Here is a 9,174-nt window from a genome sequence, read left to right on the forward strand (position 1 = left end):
TATATATATATATATATATACATTTTACGTATTGTGTATATTTTGTGAATTGCTGAGCCCGTTGGATTTACAGAGAAGTTAGTAATTTTGAGTAAATATTCCCATTCATGAAAAGGCTGAAAATGACCAATGTGTTTTTCATAGACCTGATATTGATCGTGCATAAAATATGTGAATAGGTGACAATATCTCTCTGCAATGTGTTCTAAAATTCCCCAAACAGCCGTTTGCAGGGTTCTTGCAATTCCACTTCGTTGCAGTGATCGCTAGATGGCGCTGTGTAATCGCTGCAATTTGGCAATTTTGTTGCTCCATAAGATTTTTGGACTTGAATGACTCGTTACAAAGAAGAGTCAAATAAACGACATATACTGAATGAAAAGGCATTCTTAATAAATAAAAACAAGTAATTTTAATTCAAACATTTTATTTTATTGTCAATTAAGATTTTAAGCACACATATGTGTTTACTCGTTAAATGATGGATTGTATATTTTTATTTATGATATGTATTCATTGTTACTAGTATTCATTGATGTCACATCACTTTGAAAGCTTGGCTTTGTGCTGTTTGTCAAAAATGTGCAGAGGAAGTGATGTAAGTCTGAATGCTGACCTATGCTGTCATTCCGTTTGCTCCAAAAAAAATCTGACCCCTGCACCCCAACCAAAAACACTACAGTGATTGCAGATGAAATCTGTAATTCACACACCCTTCACTGGTCAGTCTCTATTGTCTAATAATCACATTTATTCATGAAAGATGCCAGTTCGAACCAAACCCACTGGGCTGTGCAAGAAAATGATTATTATGTAATGCAGACCCAGTAGATCAAAGGGTCTTGTCTGGATGTATTTTGTAATGCTTCCACATTGCCTCTTAATGAACTCTATTCTGAACAAGCAAACACAGGATGTTAAATCATGACAGAAGTATTGTATAGAATATGATTACCCTTAAAGAGAGGCACTGAACATGTTATTTTTGTGTCTCTCATTCACAAATGTGCAGCTTTGTGCATTGGAGTATTTTGAGCTATGTGGGGAGATCCCCTGTTAAGTAAGTAAGGATAATCACGTGTAGTGTTTACTTTTGGGTCGATGCTGCTTTATGACGCACATAAGAGTAAAATACATATTGCCAGATGTTTACAGTTTGGCCTCCTTCATTTCAGATGCACACTTTATTGAAGCGAAAGCTCACCTAGAATGTAACAGTTCTAATGACAAGTGAATGTCAACCTTGTCATAACTTCCTCTGTCTTATCCTTTACTCTTTTTTTATTGTTATTATTTTTTTAAATAGCATATTGCTTATATTTGGGAAGTCCTCTAGTTTTGACTGGTCAGGTGGCTATACTTGCACAGAAAATAGAGGTCAATAAACAAATAAAATATTTAAAAAAAAAAATTTTTAAACTTGTTTTATTTTGATTGCTTTTATATTCAAATGTATTTTTTTCTTTTAATTGAACAATTTTGGGATTTAATTCATTATTAGCTTTTCTTCAATTTACGAACCCCCTGCAGTTCCTTCACAACCCCCAGTCTGATAAACCCTGACGTAATGTAATGTTTAATGCACTTCTTTTTGTTGATAACGAAGAACAGATTGTTTTTTTTTTTCTCTTTGTATTTTTATATCATTATGGTTCAAGATTGGCTCATTCAAATCAAAGTGATACATTTCAAATTCATTTCAAATTGATATCTGTTGGTTGAACAGTGCATATTTGTGTCATATATGTCCTATGACAGTTTCAGTATTGTATTTCAATATTTTCAGGCCACTACATCTGCTCACTTTTTCTACTTATGTATTGCCCTCTTGTGGAAACCTCAAAGCATTGCTTCAAGTGCAATATGCAGAACAGACATACAAAGTCATATCAACAATACTGGTTCATTCAGCCTTTTATATGTCTATCCTCAGTTTCCTTAGTAATCCAGATGATGTTTTGCAATTAATTCCAGTGTTAGAGTTCACGCTTGAGTTCTTTATGACCATAGGGTTGGTTGAGGTGGTTTTGTCTATGTTGGGGAAACACAGGCTTGAGTAAACCTCTGAAGTATTTGTATGTCGGTGCTGCATGCAGGTAGTCACTATTCGCTTTGAAGCCCTCAAAGTGTGTTTTGACTAGGTGTCTCTTGTTCCATGTTGTGCCAACATGACCCACTTTGTTGGCATTACTTTAATTAAAGCCAGATGAAATCCTCCGCTCTTGTTCTGTACAAAGGTCTGGGCCTTTAAAGCTATAAAGATCAGGGGGGAGCTTTACTGTTTTTTTCTCAATTCATCTCAGCTGCAATCAATGGTTACACTGAAAAAAGTGGAGTATGTTTTACAAGAAAATACTATTTTAGTCTTTCTACTTAAAAAGTTCAAATTTAAATGGAAGGTTCACACAAAAATGAAAATTCTGTCATCATTTACTCACTCTCAAGTTGTTCCAAATCTGTATGAGTTTCATTCTTCTGTTGAACATGAAGATATTTTTGAAGAATGTAGATAACCAAACAGCTGCTGGTCCCCACTGACTTCCATAGTATGGAAAAAAAAGTCTGTGGGAGTCAATGGGGACCAGAAGCTGTTTGGTTACCTACATTCTTCAAAATACCAACTTTTGCACTCTACAGAAGAAATAAACTCGTACAGGTTTAGAACAACTTGAGGGTGAGTACATTTTCATTTTTGCGTGAACTGTCCCTCTAATTCAATGTGTTATTTTCTATTTCTTTGTAATTAGTTAGGAAATTTACTAGCCGTTTCTGAGTGTAAATAGTTTCTACACCATTTTCAGTGTGGTACTTTTTGGCAAAACTCTTTGGCTGTAATGAATCATGACAGTTTTTGTCTTAGAAGAAATTTTTAAGTTTCCATGAAACACTTTTTAAATCGATGTATTGCTGATTTAAACTCCCCTGAAACCAATATGCTGTTGTGAAGAACAAAGTATGTAACATTAATCTTTTTGACTCTCTAACAAAACATATCCAACAAATTCTTGAAAGAGGGTCCAAACCAAAGGCACTGCTTAGGTCCAATGAAGAACCTTCATTTCTGAGCTTTCATATAAAGCCTGTATATTCCCAGACAGGAGCAACTTGTGTCAAGTTCAAGTTCCCTTGGGAAAGGTGAGAAACTGGAGGTTTCATGGAGTTTCAGGGCTTCCCCTCAGTGCTAGAATATGCGGAATAGAAAGTGACTGGCAGGTTCCCTCCTCCCCCTCGACATGCTGGCCAGCCGGCCCCATGATTACAGGGTAAGAGTCGGAGTCATTTCCCCTCTGCTAAAGCCCCAGCATACACCTCTAAACATGGTGGAAGTGCAAGGGGGTTAGAACGTTGTTCGCAGCTGTTTGAAGTGCCTTGTCTTTATGGGCAAACATCTGGAGTATCCCAAACAGACAACTTACAGCTGGCCCTATAAAGAGGGCACAAGGCACAAACACCATATCTAAATACAACTCTCAGGCAGACTGCCTCAGGCATTAGAGTCCCTGTACTCTCCCTCTGCAGCAACATGCAAAAACAAACCGCAAGTGCTGATATTTACATGTGCAGAAAAATGCACTGATATGGATTACAAATTATTTATGTTTGTAATTATACATTTTAAATGGAAAGATACCTGTTTTATCTTTTATTGAGTACTGTATGCTTGTTAGTTCTCTTTTGAAAAGCTCCTGTTTATGTATGTTTGATAGCAGATGTGTGTTGGTATAACAGTGATTGTGGAGTCTACAGATTCGCTGTCATTGGAGGATGGAGCAGATGCATTCATGTGGTTGCTTGTGGCAGGTGTGGGAATTTGAATTCATCTTATTTGCTTCATGACTTATTTGCTTCTCCCAGCCCATACTCCAGCTGGTTGTTTCACTATAGCCGTTTTGTATGTGTTGTTTATGCATCTATCTATCTATCTATCTATCTATCTATCTATCTATCTATCTATCACAAAGATGCATTAAACTGATCAAAAGTGACAGTAAAGGCATTTTATATTGTTGCAAAGGATTTCTTTTTTAAATAAATGCTGTTCGTTTGAACTTTCTATTCATCAAAAAATCCTGAGAAAAAAAATGTATCACAGTTTAAACAAAAATATGAAGAAGCACAACTGTTTTCAACATTGATAAGTAAGAAATGTTTCTTGAGCACCAAATCATTGTTAAAAGGATTTCTGAATGATCATGTCAAGTAATGACAGCTGAAAATTCAAGAATAAATTACATTAAACCCGTTATTTTAAAATGTAATGATGTTTCACAATATTACACTTTTTACTAAATATTTCATCATAAGCTAAAATCTTATATTCTCATACACTGAACACAAGGAACTTTCAAAAATCTTACCAACCCCAAACTTTTGAATGGGAGTGTATTTGTCTGTGATTGATTGTATTGTTAGACACGTATTGCCAGAGGTCATGTAATGTGTTATTTGTAACATAAGTGGTTTTGACTTGCCCCTGAAGAGCTCTACATGTGTCACAGCCTTTCTGTTCTTACAGAAGGACGGGACACACGCATGACCACAGACAATGCCAAAGTAGCCAAAGTGACTCGTTCCACCTTCCTCCTCTGCTTCCTCCTCCTCCCTTCAGCTTAAAGCCACCACCTGGCTGCCAGAGCATCAGCAAGTGAATTGCTCTCAATATACTTTCTGTTAGCAAACACATTGTTGTGAACTGTTAGGCCATTGGCCCGTCTTGTGAAGTCTTTGTGCTCTTGAGAACTTGAAAGGCTTATTATGATATAAAGACAATTTTGGGACAAACAACTTAATGGAGAAGAAGCACTTGAGAGGTGGATGGATGTTTATTTGGTTGACAGACAATGAAACTAACGCAGATAGGCGGTGAAGAGAAACTATTTTTAGGAGGGCCTTTACAACCCTCATACATGGCAGACTAAGTTTATTGGAGCAAAAAGTTGTCATTCTTCTGGGCAATGATAGGGCTCCATTTAGCCCCAGCTCATGGCCAGGAATACATGTGTATTAAGTGACCACACCTGTCTCACTTCGCCTGTCCTGCTTTAAAGTGATTGGTTTATTTGAATAGACTGAGTGCAGACTGTGTATTGCAAAGTAGGGATCAATGGCATGACGTCTAATTTAATCAAAAGTGCATTACAAATTACAATGACTTCAATGAACCTATTCTATTATGAGCATGCTTTTAATTTCTGAATTCAAATTAATTTTGGTATTTTTGGAGGGACATATTCCCCCGGTTTCACAGACAAGGCTTAAGCCTAGTCCTAGACTAAAATGTAAGTGTGAGCTGTTTCGGCTGAAAGAAACTTGCACTGACTGATCTTAAAATATATCAGTGCTTTTGTTTTGCCTCAAGATGCACACCAGTAATGTTTTTTTCTAAGTACGTTTATAAAAATTACTTAAATGTTCTAACTGAACTATGGCCTAATCCTGGCTTTGTCTAAGCCCTGTCTGTGAAACTGGGCCAAAGTGAAAACGACTAACTGTTCTTATATCATAATTATAAGAACTAAAATTAAGAATTAAAAAAAGCTTGATTAAAAGAGTAACATTTTTGTCCATAAAATCAGTCAGGCAGTGCAACCAACACTAAGAAAAATACATGATAAAATATATGATAGTCTGACCTTTTATGGCAAGGCAGGGTTAGTTCAGGTATAAAATGTCATGTGATGCCACGTCCCAAACACATAATGGTATTTATGAATTAATAATTCATTATTTTTGTTTAAAAAAAATGCTTTTTACCTAAAAATTAATTTTTTTTGAAAATAACTAATATGTATACACATGTTTTCAAGGTGCAAGGAAAGTAAATCAAATCAAATAAATAAATAAAAGTACATCAAGGTTTATTGTTTCAGATAAAAGACAATTGAGTGGATGTTGGGGTAGGTGTGGATTGTGCTTTGTCATTCATTTTTCTTTTTGTTATCCTACATTTACGTGCCAGTACAACATGGAAATGCATAACTCTCTTTGCATAAAATGTCAGTTTGTGGATTGTACTAAAGAAAGACAATAGCACTGGCAGTTGATCTATAGAGAAAAAGCCAATCATGGTGTCACAAAGGCCAGTCTGACATATCTGCTCATTAGTCAGCACACAGAAAAAGGAAGGGCCCATACCGCTTTAAACGGGGTCCCCTTTCATGGAATCGCATGCCTGGAAGGGCTGCAGTGGAGTCCTCCTCTGAACCATTGGAAACGTTCACAGTTTCCACTCCCAGGAGTGACTGCTTGGCTTTGTGGATGACAAAACCACCCAATCTGTAAACTGGGCCTTGGCGAGTTAAATAACAGCAGTAGAGTGTCTTGGCAGTGCTGTCCTTGTAGAAATATCAAGCACAGCACTCCAGGCGGGCCCGCATAGTCTAGTGACACAAGTCTGTGAGCGTATTTTTAGCTTCACCAGGGAAAGGCCCCTTTCTATAGATATGCTGGGAGATATTCTAGTTTTACGTGTTTTGTGCCATCACAGCTGTCGGTTTCATTGAACCTTCATGTGCTTTTGTAAGAATTAAAAACACTCAGACCAGTATGATTTACATATTTATTAACTTCCATTTAAGTTAGGGTATCATCATGTGCACAGCACATACATCACAATATTTAACAAGACCTGTATAAAACTACAGACAATATTTGGTAAAACAGGATTCAGAGCGCACTACTACAGGACTCAGACGTCAGCCCATTTACTAGAGCTCTGCCATGGATGCAAACACAACTGGCGGTTCATGGATAAGCCGTATGGGAACTGACAGAGAAATGGTATTTAGTTTATTTCAATACACCACATATATCCCTGTTCATAAACACATTAAAAAAATGTCGTGTTGGAGTGACATTTTGTGCGAAAGACGAGGATGTTCTGTTTTCACTAATATCAGGCTACTAGGTCATGCTGGTTGATATTGCATTTTTTGGTTAAACAAATCAAGACCAATGCTTTGTGTCAGTTCTACATTGTGATGAGGGTCAGAGGGACAATTTGCCTTCAGTGGCCATTCGGTCTATTGTAAACAACATCCACACTGATGCAAATCATGTCCATTTGAAAAGAGGTTTGGCACAGCTGTGTAAAAGAGAAACACGGACAACCCCTCCCTCCTCCAGCATTAGCTCAGGTAGTCATCAAGTGAAACTAATTGATGTACACATCCAGGCAGGGCATGGTAAGAAACAATGGTTACACTTTATTTCGATAGTCCACTTTAGACAGTCTACTAACTATAAGTAACTTTGTAACTACATGTCAACTAATTCTCATTAATTTGCAACTACATGTCTACTAACTCTCAGAGTAGACTGTTAGGGTAGGTTTAGGGTTAATAGAATAAGTTGACAAAGAAAGTGTTAGAAGATATTAAGCAGACAGTCTACTAATACTCTACTAACTGCTAGTTGACATGTAGTTGCAAAGTTACTTACTGTTAATAGAATGTCTAAAGTGGACTATCGAAATAAAGTGTTACCGAAACAAATTACAAATTTGGACATATAACAATTGAAATACCACGGCTTTGAGATTACACAAAAAAAAAACAATGCGAATGTGTTCATGCTTTTTAAGGTCAATCGGTCAGTTAGCTTCAAAATTGTTCTTTAATTTCTAAACACGTTCTTAAGAGCTTCTTGAAGCCCAAAAGACTATCCATCCATTTTCAGTTTAGGTACATTTTTAGTTTCTTTCAATTAAGTGTACCTGCAGGCCTGTAACCATTATGATGATGACAATAAGGAATGCTTTTTTAAAGAAAATATCTCTCGAATATATATTTTTGAAGGTTCAAGATGGAAAGCTTGTTTATCCCTGCATTAATGTATCATATCTTAATATTTATTTTACTAACATCATATACCAGGTTTAAAGCAGCTTCTCAGTTTTGCACCATATTACATTTACTAAATATATAAAGAAAAATATAGGGTTACTGGTTGAGCATATAGTATAGACTAACAGCTGTCTGCAAATATTTCCAACATGATTATCCTTTCTAAAAGTAAATCACAGGGTAAAGATAGCTCAAACGTGACATGGCGCAACTAGGACGCAATGGCCGCCAGAACTTCACAGAGTAGCAATAGCCTCAGAAGAGCAACTTAGAACTAAACATTCTATGTCAGCTGATTTTCAAAGTAGGAAACTATCAGTTGGAAACTGCATGAGGTAGAAAACGACAAAAAAGAATAATAAAGTGGGCAATATGCCTCCTCGTAACTCACTGTGGAAGTTGTTTTTTTACATCAACTCTTCATTCACTTACACGCAACACTGTCATTTCTTTGTTTCTGTGTTACCACCATAGAAAAACACTGATCTTTAACGTGACTGATTTCCCCCCAGGCACCCAGCAGAGACTGACTTGAACTTGGCATTGTACAGTATGTCTCTTTAAAGGGGCTCAGAGTACAGTATCTGCATTGCAATGCCTTTGATTTTTTTTTATTAATGTCTGTTTGTTAAAGAAGCTACTTCTCTCTTTCCAGAGCCTTAGAGATGTGACAAAGATTGACTGCAGATAAGTTCAAAGTTCAACCCCCCGGCAGAGCTAAAAACAGATTTGAAGGGGTAGAACTTCAGTAAGCTAGAGTAAGCCGATACTGCTTCAGTTAGATCCGAGCTCCGCACAAAGGAGCTCAGACATTGGACAATTGCTCCAGTGCTAATACTGTGAGGGTTGATACACCTTAACGATTGGAGGCTTGATTAAATTTTTCGCGATTGAATAGAGTCTGCGACGATCGTTCAGCAGACGCAAAATTGAAATGTCTTTCCACAAACTTTCCCAATGACTGGACACCATTTGTTCGGAAAATTAGAAACCTTGTTTTCATTCGCGAGAAAATAAATATGGCGTCTACACTGACTACCTCTCCGAAACTGTTGCTTTAGAACAAAACAAACAGTGCAAAAAAAAAAGTACATTGTAGGAATTTCACTTGTATATGAACACGTGGTAGCAGCAATGAGGATAAATTAACAAATAACAAATAAATTAATTGTTGTCTTCCACCTCGGAAAGAGGACGTTGTGATGAATATAAAACCAACAGATATAAATAGTCTAATATATACATACATGACACGATACACTAAACCTCACGTGTAATTTCTGTAGAAAGTGCATCGCAGTTCCTCCGCCTTGCGCCTCTCCAAATGAGC

This window comes from Sinocyclocheilus grahami, unplaced genomic scaffold, assembly GCF_001515645.1.
Source record: "Sinocyclocheilus grahami isolate Dianchi unplaced genomic scaffold, SAMN03320097.WGS_v1.1 scaffold184.1, whole genome shotgun sequence".
Classification (NCBI taxonomy): domain Eukaryota; kingdom Metazoa; phylum Chordata; class Actinopteri; order Cypriniformes; family Cyprinidae; genus Sinocyclocheilus; species Sinocyclocheilus grahami.